Source organism: Eurosta solidaginis, unplaced genomic scaffold, assembly GCF_040869045.1.
Source record: "Eurosta solidaginis isolate ZX-2024a unplaced genomic scaffold, ASM4086904v1 ctg00001153.1, whole genome shotgun sequence".
Taxonomy (NCBI): domain Eukaryota; kingdom Metazoa; phylum Arthropoda; class Insecta; order Diptera; family Tephritidae; genus Eurosta; species Eurosta solidaginis.
In genome coordinates this window covers 12,753-36,826 of record NW_027137004.1, presented here as the reverse complement: position 1 = coordinate 36,826, position 24,074 = coordinate 12,753, and the positions used below count along the sequence as shown (strand labels likewise).

At 37.3% G+C, this 24,074-nt stretch overlaps 1 pseudogene; it reads left to right on the top strand.

Moving 5' to 3' along the window:
* The first annotated feature begins 2,738 nt into the window (after window positions 1–2,738).
* LOC137236002 (uncharacterized) lies at window positions 2,739–4,132 on the top strand (annotated as a pseudogene).
* The last annotated feature ends 19,942 nt before the right edge of the window (window positions 4,133–24,074 follow it).

Sequence of the window (24,074 nt, the reverse complement as noted above, 5' to 3'; positions counted from 1 at the left end):
ATAGAACTATTTTAATAGAAAAATTAACTGAAAAAAGATTATACCAAGGGATAGCTATATTGAAATATCATCAACTAAACCACAATACATTTTCTGTAGCCTTTTAATATTTAGTGTACAAATATATACATATATCAAGGACCAATAAACATCAGCCAATTCGCCGATATCTGTAAAAAATTGCCAATTTGCCGAAATAAAAGAAAAGAAAGAGCAAATTTTGTGATATTTTTGGCAAAGCAGATATTGGCGGCAGTTTTTTGGACAAAGTAGTCGCCCGCAAAGACTGCGGTAGCGTTTTAACCTTGACAAGGGCACATCGAATTTAGTCAAACAAAAGTGTTACAAAACTTTTACAAATCGGGTTGACAATAGGCCCCGAATAGATGTTGATGACGAAACAAGAAAGGACGTTGTCCGTTCTGTTACAGGGTGGGTTGTAAAAAATTGACGATAGCTTCAAATCCTCGAAGATGAAGGCCTGCCGGAATACACAGAGCTAATATTGTCAATGGGAGCCAAGTACGGGCCACGGGCCAAATATAGACGTCGAAAAATTGCTACCACACCCTACCACTGTATCCAGAAACACAGAAAAGCTTTTAAAAATTGCCTACGATGAAATGAAAACAGAAGTAAAGGAACTAAGTGGCGGATTTCTTGGACTCACTTCGGATTTATGGACAGACACTTTTTCAACGCAATCTTATTTATAACTAATGGTGCACTTTATTACAAATGCAATATTAGTCACAAAATTGCTTGCTTTTAAGTCCCTGGACTCCGATCCCTGTACCAGTAAGGATTGCCGATTTCAATACCCTGCTGAATACACTGATTGTTTTTTCACGAAATTTTTCACAATAGATCAAAGAGTTCTGCAAAAAGTGAAGGAAACTCTGGACGAATATGATTGCTCCTTGGATAAAGCCATTATTGTTACAGATAGAGGAACTAACATGAAAGCCGCTTTCCATCATCACAGCCACATATTTTGTATTACCCATTTATTGCACAACATTGTGGAAAATCCCTTAACGAGTCAGCCGATATTAGCAAAATCAAAGAAAAATACTCACATGTCGTCAGGTATTTCAAGAAATCTGGAGCCAACGCACAATTGACAACAACCCTTAAAACCATTTCTCCGACAGTATAGAGCACAGTATACATGCTACAGTCTCTGCAAAATAACTGGATGGCCGTTGGAAATATTTTGGAAGAAAATCGTCAACTGATCCGTATTAGTGGAATAAGCTTAAATACCTTAACAGATATCCTTAAAGTGCTGGCTTCATTTGAGGAAACATCGAAAAAGTTAGAAAGCGATAGCTATCCAACCTTACATCTAGTAATAGCACATGTTTACTATTTAATGCGGCATTGTGAATCAACCAACGATGAGTCAGAATGCATATACGATTTGAAGCTACGGCTGCGCACATTGCTTAGGGTTACTGTACTTAGTAATTTAACAATGATTCATAAAATATCTTTCTGTTCCCACCGTCTAACAATTTGTCCCCGTTTACTTAAAATATAAATGTAAGGCGCGATAACCTCCGAAGAGATCTAAGGCTGAGCTTCTCTTCCAATTTGCGTCGTGCTCCTCATCATTTTCCCTACAAATTGGCCGGACGGGACCTACATGATTTTATGCCGACTCCGAACGGCATCTGCAAGGCAGATGAGTTGTCACTGAGAGCTTTTCATGGCAGAAATACACCTGGAGCGCTTGCCAAACGCTGCCGAGGGGCCACCTCGCTTAGAAAAATTTTCTTCTAATTGGAAAACATTTCTAAAATGTTTGATGTTGCTTTCCGCGGGGTTTGAACCCAGGGCATCCGGTGTGGTAGGCGGAGAACGCTACCATCACACCACGATGGCCTTGTTTACTGCTGCTGAGAAAAATGAAGTCAAAGAACATTGTAAAATTTTGCTTGAAAGGCTAATAAAAGAAGACGGTTTGATAAACAATGAAAACTGTCAGCAGAATTCTCTTTCAAATGAAAAAAATGCTTATTTTCCGGATTTCTCCAGCCTCAAACCATACCTAGTAGTATTGACCGAGTACAACAAGAATTGATGCTATATGAAAATATTTCCGAGGTCATGCACAACGAGTTTGACGTTCTAAAGTGGTGGGAGTTTAATAAACTTAAATATCCTCTGTTATTCCAGCTAAGCCGAAAAATATTTGCTACTCCTGTTAGTAGTGCCCCTTCAGAAAGAGTATTTTCAAGCGCCAAGCAATTACTTTCAGATAAGCGTAGTTCCCTAGGATTTAATCCGACATGAAAAAATTATGTTTTTACATATCAATGAATGGCATATCAATGAAAAATATTTAGAACATATATAAAAAAACTCGTTTGCTTAAATATTATAAGTTAAATCTACTTAGGTAAATAGATATTAAGATCTAAGATAAGAAAACGAATTAATATGAAAAATAAATAAAATATTAAAATGGTACATTTACGCCCTTTATTAAATTAAATTAAATTTAAAATTAAATGGGTTTTACACAGATAACTAGTGTGTATTTTTATAATTCCTTAAAATTCACCAAACTTTAGTTGTATACACAAGTCTACCTGCGATACAAGTAGAACTACTGAGTACAGATCAACGCCTTAGATTGATGAGGAGTGTGATGACTAGTACTTAGGACCTACCTAACTATTTTCTAGCTTTTGGTATTATTATTACTTAATGTAAGTATTGTTGTCATCTATTGGAGTGGTCATACAAATAAGCGCAGTTTCGGTGGCGGGTTCGTGGTGGGAGAGAGACTCTGTCGCCAAGTATTGGCGTTTACGCCTGTGGACGAACGTCTCGCCGCTATTCGAATAAAAGCAACATTTTTTAATATATCATACATCTGCGCCCATGTACCGACAGAGGATAAAGATGATGAGGTGAAAGACGCTTTTTATGAACAAACGCACATACGAGCGCTGCTCCCGCCATTATATGAATCTCGTGCTTGGCGACTTTAACGCCAGGCTGGGCAAAGAAGGTGTTTTTGGCCCCACACAATGAAACTTCTCCTAATGGACTGGGGCTGATTGACTTTGCCGGTGCTCGAAACATGGTCATATCCGGCACGAGGTTCATGCATAAAAAGATACATCAAGCTACGCGGCTGTCCCCCGCTCGAAATACTCGCAATCATATTTACCACGTTGTGATAGATGGACGTGTATCCAGTGTTTTAGATGTGCGCACGATCCGAGGACCTAATATCGACTCGGATCATTATTTCGTCGCAGCCAAAATACGCACCTGCCTCTGCGCGGTTAAAACCAAGGATCAAAAAACACAAGGAAAGCTAGACGTCGAAAGGCTGCAATCGCAACAGACTGCCAATGATTTCGCAACTGGACTCTCACACCTGATCTCTGAGAGCACAAGTCAACCCGACGGAATGCAGGAGCAGTGGAAGCATATCCCCAAAGCACTTTGTACTGCCGCAGAGGTAAAAATTGGTTACCGGCGACCAAGGCGAAAAAACTGGTACGATGAAGAACGCAGCGTTGCAACCGAAAGAAAAGACGCTGCTTACAGGGCTACGTTAAAAGTGAATGCAACAAGAGGAGAGTGTGAGCGCTATCGCGAGTTGAAAAGGGAAGCGAAACGCCTTTTCAGGAAGAAAAAGGAAGAGGCAGAAAGGCGTGAGTGCGAAGAGTTTGAGCTGCTAGCCGCCAGGAATACCGCCAGGAAATTTTACCAAAAAATTCGGCGACAGGCGGAAGGTTTTAAGAGCGGAGCAAACTCTTGTAAGAACGAAAACGGCGACTTTGTAACTGATGTCCATTGAGTACTTGGATTATGGAGGGAACACTTCTCAGTTCTCCTAAATGGAGACAGCGATTTACCGCACAGGGATGACGAACCCGATCCCGCAATCGATGGTGATGGAATAAATGTCCCCCCAACCGAATATTACGAAGTCAGAATAGCAATAACCAGATTGAAAAACAACAAGGCCGCGGGCGCCGATGGATTGCCTGCCGAGCTATTTAAATACGGCGGCGAAGATTTGGTAAGGCGTATGCATCAGCGCGGCTTCAGACGTGCTAAATCTACCGTCGACCAATCTTGGAAAAAACCCGCGAAAAAAGAGTAGACACTCATCACCTCTTCGTCGAATTTAAAGCTGCCTTCGATAGCACGAAAAGGAGCTATATGCCGCTATGTCTGAATTTGGTTTCCCCGCAAAATTATACGGCTGTGCAAAATAATGTTGAGCAACACCATCAGCTCAGTCAGAAATGCGAAGAGCCTCTCCGAGCCGTTCAAAACTAATCGAGGTTTCAGACAGGGTGACCTCCTGTCATGCGATTTCTTTAATTATTTGCTGGAGAAAATTATACTAGCTGCAGAACTTAGCCGCTCTCGAACAATATTCTACAAAAGCGTGCAATTACAGGCATATGTTGATGACATTGATATCATCGGCCTACTTACTCCAAACTGGAAAAAGAAGCGGTAAAGATGGGTTTGATGGTGAATGGGGACAAAACGAAGTACCGGCTGTCATCGAACAAAGAGTTAGGGCATATGCGCCTTGGCAACCACGCTGCTGTTGGCAGCCATAATTTCGAAATAGTAAAAGACTTCGTTTATTTGGGAACCAGCGTCAACACTAACAACAATATCAGCTCAGAAATCCAGCGAAGAACCACTCTTGCCAATAAATGCTACTTTGGACTATGTAGGCTATTGAAAAGTAAAGACCTCTCTTGGCAAACGAAAATCATACTCTACAAGTCATTTATCGTACACGTTCTGCTATATGGTGCAGAAGCATGGACCATAACACCATCACATGAAGGCCCTCTGGGAGTGTTCGAGAGAAATGTTCTTCGAAAGATTTATGGACCTTATGGAGTACCGAAGAAGATTTAACGATGAGCTATACGAGCTCAACATAGTACAGCTAATTAAAACGCAGAGGCTGCGCTGGCTAGAATGAAAGATGATGCTCCGGCCAAGAAAGTGTTTCTATCGGAACCCGCCTATGAAAGCAGAGGTAGAGGGCGGCCCCCACTCCGTTGGAAGGACCAGGTGAAAAACAATTTAAAATCCCTTGGTGTGACCAATTGGCGCAGGTTGGCAGAGAAAAGAAGTGACTGGCGCGCCTTGTTGGACGGCTATAACCGTTTAAGTGGTTAAGCGCCAATTAAGTAAGCAAGTAAGTGTTATAGATCATTAAAAAACAATAATTATTATAAAATGTATTAAATGTATTGTTCTGGCCTTAAGCTTAAATCGAATCTGGAATCCTTTGTCAATATGCCGATAAAACAAAAATTAGCTTTTTCAAGCCAATTTTTTTTTATTGATTACACAAGTATACACGGTTTCGGATCTAGGCAACTAAAAGTGGTTTTTAAGACAACTTATGATGCTGAATCCGATTTTTCATTCCTTTTTTTAAGATTGATTCTAGTACAGTCAATAAATTCAATTTAAAGATTTTTGTCAAATAATATTCATTTTATTATTATTAAAAGTAGCAAATCAGAAATGAAGATTTTTGGAACTTTTCCTTTTGTATAGTTTAGTATTTGTTTCGCATATTAGAGTCCAACAGTAGTCGCTCATCATGCCTTCATCCCAAAATCCTTGGTATCGTATTTCAATGTTGGCTAGATCTTGGTGTAGCCGCTCTCCCTGTTCGTCGCTCGTATCACCCAAGTTTTCAGCAAAAAAATCGAGATGGGAATGCAGAAAATGCATCTTTAGAGACACTCTAGCTCCAATCTTTCGATAATTTTCCAACATATCGCCAATAATTTCCTTAAAATGAGGGGATTTGTGATTACCAAGAAAGTGGTGACCGATATTTTGAATAGATGCCCATGCGGCTGCTTCATCGGGCGTTAAACATTTTGTAAATTTTTTATCAGCCATTAATTTTCTAATATCAGGTCCGACAAATATTCCTTCTTTGATTTTTGCATATGACAATTTAGGAAACAACTTGACTAAATACTGAAAAGCCGGTCCTTCAAGGTTTAATGCTTTGACGAAGTTCTTTGAAAGGCCGTGTTTAATGTGAAGAGGTGGCAGGAAAATATCTTGTGGATTTACAAGTGGTTCAGCGGAGACGTTTTGCTGTCCAGGCTCATATTGAATACGACTTTGCCATTCTTTTCTCACATAATGATGAACAGTTGCGCGGCTATCCCACAAGCATAAAAAACAACAAAAATTTGTGAATCCAGATTGCATCCCAGTTAAGATACCAATTGCCTGTTGAAATAATAAAAAAAAATAAGTGTTTTCGATTTAATTGGAATTATTTTTTAAACCTTTAGATCACCACATATTTTCCATTTATGATCATTGTATTTGATGAAGCACAGGATCTTCCGCATTGTTTCGTAGCATTCTTTCGTTTGTACTACATGAGCAACCGGAATAGATGGTTTAATATTTCCATTGTGGAGAAAATCAGCTTTTAGGTTTTATTTGGAACCATCAATGAATAAACGCCATTCGTTTCCATAGTACGGTGTATTCATTTCATCAAAAAGCCATAAATATCGTTACAGAAACTTATGTTGTCTTCTTTTTTGAAGAACGATCGAAGTGCCTGATTTCTGTTTCTGTATACAGTAACTAGTGTTCGTAAGTCTAGATATTTCCATTGCTGAAACCGTGATGCTAGCAACTCTGCTTTTTGTATAGACAAATTCAAATCACGAATCAAATCACATAGTTCATCTTGCGAAATTAAATGTGTCGCTTCCATGACAAAGTCGCTTTCACTGCTCAGGGTGATGGCGTTAAAGTTTCCCGGACGTTTCCACTTATACTTGGACAAACTGGCAATGAATCATTAGCAGTACGTGGAACTGGCTTGGATACTGATTTTACATCAGGATATTTATATTTTTTTAATTTGTTTGCATTTATACCCGTAACTTTCATCAAACAAAATTAGCAATCATCTACATGGTGATTAGGTTCTCTCCAGAGCGCTGGCATTGAAAAGGAAAAGTACTCACGTTCTCCCAATGACCACTTATACAGCTTTGTTTTGCATGCGTTACAAATAAATTTAGGTATCCATGACTTATGAGTGTCTGCTACTCTGAAAACAAAATAGTGCAGATACGCATCTTTGAGCGCATTTGTTATTATTTTGACACCTTTTTTAATCATATAGCAACCACAAACGTAACAAAAACACTTTGAATGAACTTTGCAACACTGTCTCTGCATTTCTATTTGCTCTAATCACTTATATTATTTTACAGTTACAGTTGAAATGACTTATCAAGCAGTGCCACTATTTAAAAGCTGCTATAATAGCACAATGGTGCTATCATACGAGAACTCGGAAACTAGAATTAATCTTAAAAAACTGAATGCAGATTCGAATTCAGCATATCAAATATAGTTTAGAATCGTTCTTTTCTGCTCAGATCCAAAAGTTGGCCTGAATTTGTAAACTTGTGTTATACACAAAAATTTTTCTCGGGCAAAAATGTCGATATATTAAAATAAATTGGGTTTTTATTTTCGTTTTAAGGTATTTCTTATAAATTTTTTTCTGAATTGCAGAGATTTTAGTTTTACAAAAGTACTCACTTTAGAGATGAAAAAGGCAAATATATTGAATTTAAATAAAAACAAGTAAGGAAGGTTAAGTTCGGGTGTAACCGAACATTACATACTCAGTTGAGAGCTATGGTGACACATAAGGGAAAATAACCATGTAGGAAAATGAACCGAGGGAAACCCTGGAATGTGTTTGTACGACATGTGTATCAAATGAAAGGCATTAAAGAGTATTTTATGAGGGAGTGGGCCATAGTTCTATAGGTGGACGCCATTTAGGAATATAGCCATAAAGGTGGATCAGGGTTGACTCTAGAATGCGTTTGTACGTTATGGGTATCAAATGAAAGGTGTTAATGAGTATTTTAAAAGGGAGTAATCCTTAGTTCCATAGGTGGACGCCGTTTCGAGATATCGCCACAAAGGTGGACCAGGGGTGACCCTAGAATTTGTTTGTACAATATGGGTATCAAAATAAAGGTGTTAATGAGTATTTTAAAAGGGAGTAATCCATAGTTCCATAGGTGGACGCCGTTTCGAGAAATCGCCATAAAGGTGGGACAGGGGTGACTCTAGAATTCGTTTGTGCAATATGGGTATCAAACGAAAGGAGTTATTGAGTATTTTAAAAGGGAGTGGGCCTTAGTTCTATAGGTGGATGCCATTTAGGAATATAGCCATAAAGGTGGATCAGGGTTGACTCTAGAATGCGTTTGTATGATACGGGTATCAAATGAAAGGTGTTAATGGGTATTTTAAAAGGGAGTAATCCTGAGTTCCATAGGTGGACGCCGTTTCGAGATATCGCCATAAAGGTGGACCAGGGGTGACCCTAGAATTTCTTTGTACAATATGGGTATCAAAAGAAAGGTGTTAATGAGTATTTTAAAAGTGAGTAATCCTTAGTTCCATAGGTGGACGCCGTTTCGAGATATCGCCATAAAGGTGGACCAGGGGTGACCCTAGAATTTGGTTGTACAATATGGGCATCAAACGAAAGGTGTTAATGAGTATTTTAAAAGAGAGTGGGCCTTAGCTCAATAGGTGGACGCCGTTTCGAAATATCGCCATAAAGGTGGACCAGCGGTGACTCTAGAATGTGTTTGTACGATATGGGTATCAAATTAAAGGTATTAATGAGGGTTTTAAAAGGGAGTGGTGGTTGTTGTATAGGTGGTCGCATTTTCGAGATATCGCCATAAAGGTGGACCAGGGGTGACCCTAGAATTTGTTTGTATAATATGGGTATCAAAAGAAAGGTGTTAATAAGTATTTTAAAAGGGAGTAATCCTTAGTTCCATAGGTGGACGCCGTTTCGAGATATCGCCATAAAGGTGGAGCAGGGGTGGCCCTAGAATTTGTTTGTACAATATGAGTATCAAAATAAAGGTGTTAATGAGTATTTTAAAAGGGAGTAATCCATAGTTCCATAGGTGGACGCCGTTTCGAGAAATCGCCATAAAGGTGGGACAGGGGTGACTCTAGAATTCGTTTGTGCAATATGGGTATCAAACGAAAGGAGTTAATGAGTATTTTAAAAGGGAGTGGGCCTTAGTTCTATAGGTGGACGCCTTTTCGAGGTATCGCAATAAAGGTGGACCAGGGGTGACTCTAGACTTTGTTTGTACGATATGGGTATCAAATGAAAGGTGCTAATGAGTATTTTTAAAAGGGAGTGGGCCTCCGATCTATAGGTGTTCGCCTTTTCGAGATATCGCCATAAAGGTGGACCAGGGGTGACTTTAGAATATGTTTGTACGATATGGGTATCAAATGAAAGGTGTTAATGAGTATTTTAAAAGGGCGTGGGGCTTAGTTCTATAGGTGGCCGCCTTTTCGAGATATCGCCATAAAGGTGGACCAGGGGTGACTCTAGAATGAGTTTGTACGATATGGGTATCAAATTAAAGGTATTAATGAGAGTTTTAAAAGGGAGTGGTGTGAAGGCGTTTTCCAGAAATCGACCAAAATGTGGACCAGGGTGACCCAGAACATCATCTTTTGGATACCGCTAATTTATTTATATATGTAATACCTGCCAAGATTTTAAGGGTTTTTTATTTCGCCCTGCAGAACTTTTTCATTTTCTTCTACTTAATATGGTAGGTGTTACAACCATTTTATAAAGTTTTTTCTAAAGTTATATTTCGCGTCAATAAAACAATCCAATTACCTTACCATGTTTCATCCAATTTTTCGTATTTGTTATAGAATTATGGCATTTTTTTCCTTTTTCGTAATTTTCGATATCGAAAAAGTGAGCGTGGTCATAGTCGGATTTCGTTCGTTTTTCATACCAAGATAAAGTGAGTTCAAGTAAGCACGTGAACTAAGTTCATTAAAGATATGTCGATTTTTGCTCAAGTTATCGTGTTAACGGCCATGCGGAAGGACAGACGGACGACTGTGTATAAAAACTGGGTGTGGCATCAACAGATTTCGCCCATTTTCACAGAAAACAGTTATCGTCATAAAATCTATGCCCCTACCAAATTTCAAAAGGATTGGTTAATTTTTGTTCGACTTATGGCGTTAAAAGTATCCTAGACAAATTAAATGAAAAAGGGCGGAGCCACGCCCATTTTGAAAATTTCTTTTATTTTTGTATTTTGTTGCACCATATCATTACTGGAATTGAATTTTGACATAATTTACTTATATACTGTAAAGATATTAAATTTTTTGCTAAAATTTGACTTTCAAAAAAATTTTTTTTTAAAAGTGGGCGTGGTCCTTCTCCGATTTTGCTAATTTTTATTAAGCATACATATAGTAATAGGAGTAACGTTCCTGCCAAATTTCATCATGATATCTTCAACGACTGCGAAATTACAGCTTGCAGAACTTCTAAATTACCTTCTTTTAAAAGTGGGGGGTGCCACGCCCATTGTCCAAAATTTTACTAATTTTCTATTCTCCGTCATAATTTCCACTCATCTACCAAGCTTCGTCGCTTTAGCTGTCTTTTGTAATGAATTATCGGACTTTTTCGGTTTTTCGAAATTTTCGATATCGAAAAAGTGGGCGTGCTTATAGTCCGATATCCTTCATTTTAAATAGCGATCTGAGATGAGTTCTCAGGAACCTACATACCAAATTTCATCAAGATACCTCAAAATTTACTCAAGTTATCGTGTTAAGGGACCGACGGACGGACGGACGGACATGGCTCAATCAAATTTTTTTTCGATCCTGATTATTTTGATATATGGAAGTCTATATCTATCTCGATTCCTTTATATATGTACAACCAACCGTTATCCAATCAAACTTAATATACTCTGTGAGCTCTGCTCAACTGAGTATAATAAATGCAAGACGCGATAGCCTCGGAAGTACAATCTCTTCCGAGGCTATCGCGAGCCGAGCTTCTCTTCCAATTTGTGTCGTGCTCATTTTAACTTTTCCTACAAATTGGCGGGACGAATCTAGTTGTTTTATGCCGACTCCGAACGGCATCTGCAGGGCAGATCAGTTTTCACTGAGAGCTTTTCATGGCAGAAATACACTCGTGCTTACCAAACACTACCGACGGGCGACACCCTTGGAAACATTTTCTTCTAATTGAAAAAACTTATTCCTAAAATTTCGACCTTGCTTTGCCCGGGGCGTGATCTGCGGTGTGGTAGAAAATCATTATACAGTAATTATTTAAGCATGCTTCGATATTGAGCGTCGCAGAATATGAACACAAAACTATAAGGCCATAGTAATTGATTCTACGAAACAAACATAATTTTAGTACCAGCATGCTGGGATCAAGTATGCTTACCACTTCTCATAGACATAAAGAAATAGAAAACGGCCCATGCTAGAATTACAATATAGTAAACGTTCATCCAACAAGACATTACAGCAGCAGCATAACCGATACCTTCAATTAAAAGAGCGAAATATATATGAATTAACTTGACATTAAATGAGAATGTTACCTTTAAATATGGGCGCGATCTTAAACACGCCCAAACCTCCAATCGTTAACATCTGACCCAGTGCTAACTCCAGGAAAAACATTGGGATGCCAGCTAGTATGAGTGCCATAAAATACGGCAAAAGAAAAGCACCGCCACCATTTTTGTAGCATAGGTATGGAAAACGCCAAACGTTGCCTAGTCCAATAGCCAAACCCACAACAGATAATATAAAGTCCAACTTAGACGACCAAGAGCCACGTTCAGGTACATCACAGAGTATCTTCAGCTAATTAATAAAAAAGTTGATTGAATTTTAAACGTGCGTTTCTTAAGCTAGGAACGGGCAGAATTTAAGCCCGCAAAGCTAAGTGCGAGCAGGTGCCAAAGGGGAACATGGGGCTTTGAATTCGAAATATCCTGAATTCATACTGCTGTAAAGGCAGATGCCTAAACCTCTTATTATATTATTATTGTTATTATATATTCAACACGCAGCCATATGAACGCCCCGCTGTAGGCTTGGTAATTTGTCTCTAAGTATTGTCTTTTTTGTTGTTATTCCTTTTATACGCAATAAGGTACATATGTATGTATACTCTATGTTTCTAATCCAGATTGTTTGCGGTATTTTGAAGCCCGTTCAACAGAACTTGATCTGTAATATTGGATTTTAGCAATACGTTTAGGGTTGAAAGGATGAAGGAAAACCGTTCCAAAAAACTTCACCCTTGGTCTCAAATTTGGTCGATATTTCCCAAACGTATGTGATATGGAAGGCGGCCACCGTGGTGGGATGGTAGCGTGATCCGCCTACCGCATCGAAGAACCTGGGTTCACGCCCCGGGCAAAGCAACATCAATATTTTAGAAACAAGTTTTTTCAATTAGAAGAAAATTTTTCTAAGCGGGGTCACCCCTCGGCAGTGTTAGGCAAGCACTCCGAGTGTATTTCTGCCATGAAAAGCTCTCAGTGAAAACTCATCTGCCTTGCAGATGCCGTTCGTAGTCGGCATAAAATATGTAAGTCCCGTCCCGTCAATTTGTATGAAAAATTAAAAAGGAGCACGACGCAAAGTGGAAGAGAAGCTCGGCCTTAAATCTCTTCGGAGGTTATGGCGCCTTTCATTTATTTTTATTTATGTGATATTGATTTAAAAACCACTTATAAACCATCTACGAAACTAACGCAGCTAAGCTCTCAGCTGAGTATGTAATGTTCGGTTACACCCGAACATAGCCTTCCTTACTTGTTTCTATCTGTTGTACTCCCAAATCCCCCAATTTGTTATTATCTTTCCTCCTTTCGACATTTTCTGTCTTTCAACCCTAAATATGTTATAAGTAATGTTTCCGTTGTTAAATATTATATCAATATTATTTGTATGTATTTATACTCAGCGTGCTTTGCACATAAAGTATATTAACTTTGGCTGGATAACGGTTCGTTGTACATGTATGGAGGAATCGAGATAGATATAGACTACTGCCTCTTACGCAATTAATAATTTTTAACTTGTATCAGTAAATTATTTTGTTGACTTGGGAGTCACGATGAATGCTAAACTTAGTTTTAAAATTCATAATATATCTACTGTCAATAAGGCTAGAGGAATGCTATCATTCGGGAAACGATTGTGTGAGGGTGGGGGGGAGGGGGTGGGGGATCACAAAAGAGTCTGACGCTTTCTTTGACGTCTCAGTTGCAACATTTCTCATTTGTTTCGTGAAGTGTGTTGCGTTTGATTGGCGTGAAATGCTATACGTGTAGTGGTAGATAATAAAAAGAAAAAAATATATTTCAGAAACCTAAATGCTATCTTATGAAGATTAAAAAGATTGATTGATTCAAATCGAATATTTTACGGGTAAGATAATTTTATAATTGAATTAGTTTCCTAGTACTTCTATGGACGAAACCTATAGGGTTATGCAAAAATGACTAATGCCATATCAGTAATTTTTGAGTGGGGACGTATGGACAGGCAATATAAAGTAATTTACTAATCTTCTTATTCAAATAATTTTACTAATTAGTATATTTAATTAATTTCTAATTTTTTTAATAAAGTTTTTAGTAAATTAGTTTCATATCGCTTAACTAGTTTATGAGAAAATACTCTCACATTATAGACCATAACAACTGGCTTTTTGTTTTAGTGTAAGAGAAAAAAAATGTAAGGCGCGATAACCTCCGAAGAGATCTAAGGCCGAGCTTCTCTTCCAATTTGCGTCGTGCTCCTCTTTTTTTACCTATAAATTGGCGGGATGGGACCTACTTGTTTTGTTTTGTCGAATCCGAACAGCATCTGCAAGCGAATGAGTTTTCACTGAGAGCTTTTCATGGCAGAAACACACTCGGAGTGCTTGCCAAACACTGCCCAGGGGCGACCACGCTTAGAAAAATTGTCTTCTAGTTGAATAAAATTGTTTCTAAAATTTTTGATGTTGCTTTTCCCGGTGCGTGAAGAATCTTAGGTATGGTAGGCGGAGCACGCTTCCATCACACCACGGCGGCCGCCCGTGAAAGTGAAAAATGCCCAGGGAAGTGCATACATCCAAAAGAAAAAGTGGATTTCAGCAAAGGAAAGCCAAACAGGCTTGATTGGATGTAGCTCAGAGTATGTCTGGATAAATTTTAATGTATGTTTGGAGATACCAAGTCTGCGAAGTAACTAAAAAGCCGCTAATATTACGGTTACTGACTGGGTGTCTCTAGATTTTTTAAAGTTTATTGTAGAATGGGATTTTACAGAATCTCTTCCTAATCTTATAATTGCACTGAAAGTGTTCATGAGTCAGGACAGTTTGCATATGCGTAGCTTCATGTGAGAGATGGAATTAACCATGACATTTTATATGAGAAAATTTTCTTACAACGTGGTAAATCACACGTGGTAAATCTCACGCTTGATAAAATCAATTTTACAAATATTATTAATCACAAATCAAAAACCGTTAAACCTATCATAACAAAATTCGGTTGCCTTTAATAAAATAAATGCTTCCAAAAAAAGTTAACTTAATCGGTTTAGAACCACGCCCACTTCTTTATAAAACATTTTTAAAAGGGTCGTGAATGAATAAAATAAGTTATATCTTTGCAGAAAAGAGCTTAATATCAATGGTGTTTAATTTACCAAGTGGAATTATAACATGAAAAAGAAAATAATTCAATATTTTGTAAATGGGCGTGGCATCGCCAAATTAAAGGACCGTAATAAGATTGGGTGCACATTAGGGCGGGTCGATTTGTGGGGAGGCAAAAAAATCGCCCATTGCTCTGTGAAAATCATATTCTAGGGATCAAAATAAGAAACTTTGCCGAAGGAACCATACCTCTAAAACGAATTCTGATGCGGCCCCAGGTAGGGATAAATTTTGAAAAATCCCACTTTGACCCATTTAGAGTGCTCCAATCGAGTCCAAATGTACGACCGACTCCCACTAACTTTGGAGGCCCGACCCACCGATGCCAGTGGCACACCCCCTGGAACCCCCCTGGGGGTTCACCATACAAACATTTCAAAAAATCGCCGGTTTTGCACTTTACATGAAAAAATCAGCAAAATGGCTATGTTTTTTCTTTATTTTTATTTATTTATTTATAATAATATTTATTATTTAGAGTAAATTGTTTGGCGACCTTTCATATTTAATATATATTTTTGCCGGCTCGAGGTCAATTAAAAAATAAACACAAGTTTTCTTTAAAAATCCGATATATTTCGGTTACTCCGCGGTAACCGTCCTCAGGGATATAAACTGCAAAATCTATACAAACAAATAACATTATATAAACAAAATATTGATGAAACAGTAACAACAAATGACATACATTAATTTACACGTCCTCTTGCTTAGGCGTGGAGTTTGTTACTACTTTATTTGTAATTAAATGTCTGTAAATATGCGCGACGTTGTCCGTGTCAGTCTTGTAGTTCAGTCGTATATTTGGCGGAGTGTTTATAATGTGTAACATTTCAAGTGAGAAACGCTTGGAATAATTTGCTTCTTGCTGTAAGATGGATGCTTTAGCGAAATTGGGAGAGTGTCCGCTCGATGCACAGTGTGCCATTAGCGCAGTTTTATGTGTAAAAGAATTTTGGCATTGTTTGGTGTCTGATTTGTGCTGTGCCAATCGCGTTTTTAATTTTGATTTGGTTGTACCAACGTATACCTTGTTGCACAGCTCTTTCTGGTTTCCATTACATGGGATTTTATAAATGACATTACTTTTGTCCATTTCCGGTATTTTTGACTTAGTTCTGTTAAATATGTTTTTAAGGGTACTTGTAGGCTTGTGAGATATTTTTATTTTCTCTTTGTCGTAGCAATCTGACATCATTAAGCGTTCAGATAAATGGGGTACGTAAGTTACCGATTTGAATAATTTGGGTTTGTCTTGAATTTGATGCTGAATATTGAATTTTGATCTTTTAATTAGGGAGTTTATAATGTTGTCTGGGAAGTCATTTTGTTTTAATAAATATTTTATTTCGTCCGTAATCTCCTTGTGGTAAGTTTTGTCAGATATATTTAACATGCGTCGTATACAGCCCATTGCTGTATTCATGATCATCGTTTTAGGATGTTTAGAGTTAAAATTGATGATTCGTCCAGACGCTGTTTGTTTCTCATACCACCGTAATTTTAGCTGGTTACCTTCTTTTATTGTAATGGAGTCCAGATAAGGTAATTTGCCCCCGTCTTCTAAATCTACAGTAAACTTGATATTCTTGTGAAAGGAATTAAGCGTATTCAGCGTATTTTGAATCTCGTTTTCTTGTATGATTGCAAAAAGGTCATCAACATATTTTGTAAGTACTCTCGGTTTCTGTTTTAGTTTTGTCATTGTTTTTTCCAAAAGTTCTTCCATAATTATGTCAGCAATGACTGGCGATGCAGGTGATCCCATGGGCATTCCTTTTAATTGTGTGTAGATTGTGTCGTTAAATTTGAAGTACCTATTTTCTTCGATGCAAAATTTAAGTATATCCATAAACGTTTTCTTTGGTATCCTGAACCGTCGCAATGGAGATAGATGACTATAATAACAGAATGAGTGATATTTTAAATGACTTGACTACATATAGAATTTTGAGACTTGGTCCAACCTCCAAATTACAAAACAAAAATAATACTATAGTCGATAAACTATTTAAAATGGGATATATTTCGAAGTCTGAAAAACACAAACTCACCACAACCACCGCCCTTCCCCCTAGACTATATGGACTTCCAAAAATACACAAAGAAGGACTACCACTCAGACCAATTTGCTCAGCGATTAATTCCCCATCTTACGGTCTGTGTAAGTTCATAATTAATATTTTAAGGAACATAACAGCCAACTCTCCATATAACATAAAGAACGCACTTGAATTTAAAGAGGGGATTAATAATACCTTGATTTGTGATGATGAAAAACTTATCTCCTTCGACGTGGTTTCTTTGTTTCCTAGCATACCTACACAATTAGCACTTGACATTATACAAGGTAAATGGACGATTATAAAAGAACACACCAGGATACCAAAGAAAACGTTTATGGATATACTTAAATTTTGCATCGAAGAAAATAGGTACTTCAAATTTAACGACACAATCTACACACAATTAAAAGGAATGCCCATGGGATCACCTGCATCGCCAGTCATTGCTGACATAATTATGGAAGAACTTTTGGAAAAAACAATGACAAAACTAAAACAGAAACCGAGAGTACTTACAAAATATGTTGATGACCTTTTTGCAATCATACAAGAAAACGAGATTCAAAATACGCTGAATACGCTTAATTCCTTTCACAAGAATATCAAGTTTACTGTAGATTTAGAAGACGGGGGCAAATTACCTTATCTGGACTCCATTATAATAAAAGAAGGTAACCAGCTAAAATTACGGTGGTATGAGAAACAAACAGCGTCTGGACGAATCATCAATTTTAACTCTAAACATCCTAAAACGATGATCATGAATACAGCAATGGGCTGTATACGACGCATGTTAAATATATCTGACAAAACTTACCACAAGGAGATTACGGACGAAATAAAATATTTATTAAAACAAAATGACTTCCCAGACAACATTATAAACTCCCTAATTAAAAGATCAAAATTCAATATTCAGCATCAAATTCAAGACAAACCCAAACTATTCAAATCGGTAACTTACGTACCCCATTTATCTGAACGCTTAATGATGTCAGATTGCTACGACAAAGAGAAAATAAAAATATCTCACAAGCCTACAAGTACCCTTAAAAACATATTTAACAGAACTAAGTCAAAAATACCGGAAATGGACAAAAGTAATGTCATTTATAAAATCCCATGTAATGGAAACCAGAAAGAGCTGTGCAACAAGGTATACGTTGGTACAACCAAATCAGAATTAAAAACGCGATTGGCACAGCACAAGTCAGACACCAAACAATGCCAAAATTCTTTTACACATAAAACTGCGCTAATGGCACACTGTGCATCGAGCGGACACTCTCCCAGTTTCGCTAAAGCATCCATCTTACAGCAAGAAGCAAATTATTCCAAGCGTTTCTCACTTGAAATGTTACACATTATAAACACTCCGCCAAATATACGACTGAACTACAAGACTGACACGGACAACGTCGCGCATATTTACAGACATTTAATTACAAATAAAGTAGTAACAAACTCCACGCCTAAGCAAGAGGACGTGTAAATTAATGTATGTCATTTGTTGTTACTGTTTCATCAATATTTTGTTTATATAATGTTATTTGTTTGTATAGATTTTGCAGTTTATATCCCTGAGGACGGTTACCGCGGAGTAACCGAAATATATCGGATTTTTAAAGAAAACTTGTGTTTATTTTTTAATTGACCTCGAGCCGGCAAAAATATATATTATTTATTATTTATTTATAATAATATTTATTTTTTTTTCTTAAGAAGTTTATTTAGTCAGAACATATGTAAATGAAAAAATTAATTTAAGTGAGTTATAGAAAAGAAACTAAAAAAAATTATTGTTTGAAGCCTTTTTTACTTTCATGTCTGGGCATTTTCGCACGGCTCTCTAATGTCCTCGCCGTAACAGCCTATTTTTGGATCTTTAAACGGTGGATCATCTTGATTTAAATATTCTTTCAATTATCGCGTGAATGGAATGCTTCGCGTGAATGGTGGTTCAAATACGATATTTATATCATTCAAATTGATCATTTCCGTATAACTTGTGCAATTAAAGTTCATATCTGGTTTTTTATAAACTGTAAGTTCCATTGGCTCGTCAACATCGGTTCGATAGCGTAGAATTTTCTTGATGGCACAGTCGCGCTTTTCTTTGCTATCATCAAACAACATTGATAACAAGATATTTTCCGAATGCGCATAATATGAAATATCTTTAATTACTTGATTGACAATTTTGCGTAAACGAGGTTCTAGAAATCGTGACCAACCAATGGGTGTTGTTTCTTCTCTTGATTTGCTCTTGATACTTGTCAAGCAATTTATTCAATTTATTAAATACACCTTTTTTCAGCATTATTTCCACACCAAGTTTTTCCAAAATTCCAATAAACTTATCTACTTGAATAGTGAATGATTTATGGGAAAACTTTTTTTGTTCTGTTTTAGCACGTTCGCTTAAGTAAAAATAATATCTCAAGATATCCAGATGGGTTGGTAAATTAAGATCAGTTAAATCAGTAGACACACCAAAAACAGTAACATCATGCTTGGGTATATGACTCATTGGGTTTTCGATAGTTGTTGATGTAGTTGCTTCATCTTGCGGTGTAGAGGATGGTGGATTCATTGTAAACTTTTTGATTTGGAATGGTCACTTCACTTATTACTTTTTTTGAAATATTTTTTTATCTGAAATTGGCACTTCACACTTTGAGTTCTTCACAAAGACTTAATGCATTCACAAAAACTGTTGCGGTTGAATAAAAAACCCACACAACTATGTTTACGACATGCAAATGCATCACAGTGATGCCTTGGTTTTAAAAGGGTTGTAAAAACGCTAATTTATAATAATTTTTTTAAATGTTCCAGGGGGTGTGTCACTGGCATCGGTGGGTCGGGTCTCCAAAGTTAGTGGGGGTCGGTCATACATTTGGACTCGATTGGAGCACTCTAAATGGGTCAAAGTGGGATTTTTCAAAATTTGCTCCTACCTGGAATTCGTTTTAGAGGTATGGTTCCTTCGGCAAAGTTTCTTATTTTGATCCCTAGAATACGATTCTCACAGAGCAATGAGCGATTTTTAAATCGACCCGCCCTAGTGCACATATATTCCTTATAGTAGGAAATATTTCTAGTAAAAATGGAGGGGATGTTTAAAAGGGTCGTAGACTAGAATAATAAGCTATATCTTAGCGAAAAACAGTTTCGTATCAACGATGAATCACTTATCAAGTTTTATTGCGGAGGAAATTGGAGGCATTTCTTTTTAATGGGTGGTGCTACGCCCCTATACCGATCAAGCAGAGCCTCAAAAATATAAAACCATTGTAACAAGATTCGAAAAAGTAATTTATCTGAAATTAACTGTACAATTTAAACTCACGCTGAGTATATAACCGAACGTTACACCCGAATTTTGACACCGTTATTTGTTTTTATACTAGTATTTATACTAGTATGGCCCTGTCCGCAAGGAGAAAATAAAATATATGAGCTAATGACAAAATAACCTGCTTATCAAGTTAAAAAAACAACTAAATGAGCTGATAATCTGATAGGCACGCTTACGTGAATAGTACAATACAGTTTTCTCGAATTAAAAAAATTACGTTTTGGTTTATGTTAAATTAATTGATAAGACAGGGGTGAAGGAATTACTATTCATAGAACAAAGGATTGAAACTACAATTAAACAAAAACAAAAATAATTTTTTACATGTAAAGAGTATTGCTTTTTCGGTTATTTAGTTGGTTAAAATATTACAAAAAGTTAAATTATTTTTATAACAATTCGTTACAAGATTAATTTAAAAAAATCAAAAATAGAACGAAAAAGCTGTGTTAGATATTAAAGATAAAACATACCGAAATTAAATTACAAATAATTAGCAGCAAATATATGGCCATAAAAGCTCATAATTAAAAAGGCATGTGTGCTGAACTACCGGTTTCGCAGAGTCCTAAAATGATCCAGGAAGGGTCCCAAAATGATACCAAAACTGTCCCGAAACGATCCTGACGGGATCCCAGACAAATCCCGAAAACCATCCAGAAATGATTCCGGAAAAATTCACGAAATGACCCCGACGGGATCCCGGACGGATCCCAGAAAGCATCCACAAATGATCCCGGAAGGGTGCCCGAATAATCACGACATAGTCCAGAAAAGTTCAGGAAATAACCCCGATGGGATACCGGAACGGTCCCGAAAAGATCCCGGAATAGTTCCGCATAAGCCCCGAAATTACTCTGGCGGGATCCCGGACTGATGCTGAAAACCATCCAGAAATGATTCCAGAAGGATCCCCAAATTATTCCGAAATAATCCCGCACGGATCCCAGAAATCATCCAGATATAATCCATAAAGAATCCACAAATGAACCCGAAATGACCCTGATCCAAGATTGATCCCGAAAACCATAGAGAACTGATGCCGGCAGGCTCCCTAAATGAACCCGAAATAATCCAGAAAATGTCACGAAATGACCCCGACGAGATTCCGTGAGCCGTCCAGGAAAGATCCCTGAAGGGTCCCAACTGATCCCAAAATAATCCCTAGAAAGCCCCGAAATTACCTTGATGGGATACCGAAAACCATCCAGGAATAATGCCGGACGGGTCCCCAAATGATCCCAAAATAGTCCCGAAATTACCCATCCATCTTGACGGGATCCCGAAAGTTATCCAGAAATGGTCCCGGAAGGATCCCCAAATGACCCCGGAATATTCCGAAAAAGTTGCGAAATAAAGCCGCCGAAAACTATCCAGTAATGATCCCGTGATGGTCCCAAAATGATCCCAATATCACCCTGGCGGGTACCCGGACGAATCCCAAAAATTATTCAGAAATTTTTCTGGAAGATAAACCAAATGATTCCGAAATAACCCCGACGGGAACCCGAAAATCATCCAGAAATGATCCCGTAAAAGTCCCGAAATGACCCTCATATAGTCCAGAAAAAGTCCCGAAATTGTTCCGACTTGATGCCGGACAGATCCCGAAAACTACCCAGAAATGATCACGGAAGTGTCCCAAAATTATACCGAAATAGTCCCAAAAAAGTCCCGAAATTACCCCGACGGGATCCCGAAAGCCATCCAGAAATGATCCCGGAAGGGTCTCGATATGACCCAGACGGGATTGCAAATAAGGTGAAGCTAATTATAAAAGCATGTTAATAAGGCAGCAGGCGCGTTGAAGCGAATGAAGAGTTACAAACAAACACACAGGTAAAGCTAATAAAAGCGTGCTAATAAAAACAATTGAAGGAGGGAGGATGGTGGGAGGAGACGGAGAGCTCCACCGATCATTTTTCCAAAATTGTCTAGATATCGATCTGTATGAGACAGATAACAAAAATTATTGATTTAGAAGAAAATGTTTATTGAGTTATAACAATTTATAAATTTTGCACTAGGGGCATAGAGGGTGAACAGGGGGTGAGGAGACGGATGGATGTCACTGCTCACTTTGTATTCGACCTACTGAGTTTGTAATATTGGTGAAGGTCAGTGAACGTAAAGTTATAATGTGTAAAAATTATTAAAAAGTAATTGTTCGAAGGGTCGGGGGTCCCCTCACCCCCTTTACATTTTCAAAAAAAATTTCACCATTATACTATTGTCTATCTGTGTCCCAAATTTAATCAAAATCCGTGTAGACGTTCTGGCGTGATTCAGTCACAAAAACGAAAAAATACAATTATTAAATTATAACTGTGTCTAGGGGACGGGGACATCCCCCCTTTTCAAAAAAATTTAGCTAGTAGATCCTTCTAGACTATTGGCTATATGTGTGTCAAATTTCATACAAACCCGTCCAGCCATTCCTGCGTGATTGAGCCACAAAGACAAACGTCTGGACATCTAAACATCCAAACTTTCGCATTTATAATATTACTAGCCTTTACACGCGGCCCCGTCCCCAAGGAGCAATTAAAATATACGAGCTATTCACGTTAGCCTGCTTATCAAGTTTTCAGTTTAAAGATTATTTTTGTCAATGTATTTATTTTTGTAATAGAGTAAAGCAACGAGCTGATAACCTGAAAGGCACACTTACGTGAATAGCACAATACAGTTTTTTCGAATTAAAATATACATTTTGTTTTTAAGTTGTTTAAGCCGCCTACATCACAATAATTAGACGGCGACGCACGCCATCCTTACGCGCAGCCGTGCGCGGCGAAGTGGAAGGCGCCAACACTAACAAACGACCACTGCCATCGTCTTCAACAATTATTGCACGAACCAGTCAAGCATTATCTACCGGCAACCGCGGACGCGCTCCCTTTATATACATTTATTTAATACTTTGAATTTGTGAATATTTCAAGTCAGAAGCTGAAGTTTTTAACAAGTTATATACTTAATTATTAAACAATAAAAACCTGAATTTGTAACGTATTTAAATAATTTTTTATTTTGAAGCGTTAAGTGTAGCGAAGAAAGACCAGAGTTTATTCATGGTCCTTCGCAGCCATCTTTGGCCCGCCCCTAAAATATTTAATTAAAATTTATTGAAAATCGAATCTTCGTTCGTAAATAAATAAAAAGTTAAAACAAAATACAAGAATTGAAAACTGTGTGAAGGAAGTGCTGGACAAAAAAACATATACGGGTACCTACACATACTTCAATCTACACATAAACATATCCACATATATAAAAAAACAAAAATCCTCAGTTGGAAAAGTGGAAAAAAAAAACAAAAAAAAAAGAATTTCAAAGTGCTTGAAAAAAAGCAATACAAGATATACACTAATATTTACAAAAAAAAATTGTTTTTTGGTGCACACCCTTTTTAATGAAAAAAAAAAATTTTCTGAAAATTTTGAGAGAAAAAAAATACAAATTTAAAAAATTCCGCAAAAATCTTAATTTTTAAAAAACAAAAGAAGGAAAGGTTTGCATTCATATAAAATCATCTTTACCCACCCAACAGCCAAGAAGCAGCAACAACAGCCAGCTAAGCAGAATCAACAACAAGCGAACAGGCAGCAACAACAACCCCATAAGGAACAGAATACAGGAATCGGTGAGTAGGCAGTTTTTTTATTTCTCATAAAAACATAGAAAATAATACAACTTTTTTCCACAAAAGTTATATTATTTTTGTAAACTGCAAAAACATATATATATATATATATATATCTATCCACATATATACATGGATATTGCGGAAATTTTCTCACCGTTGGTTATTGCAACCTTTTTGCAACCAAAAATTGGTAGAAAATATTCCGCTATACCAATAGGCAAAATCCGCCAATTATATATACATATATATAAGTATACAAATTTCTAGTGGTATTTAACCAACAAAAAAATTGCAGTTTACTTGCCTACTCAAACCCACTGTGCAAGAACAACATCAGCAAAAATGTCTTCTACAGCTGAG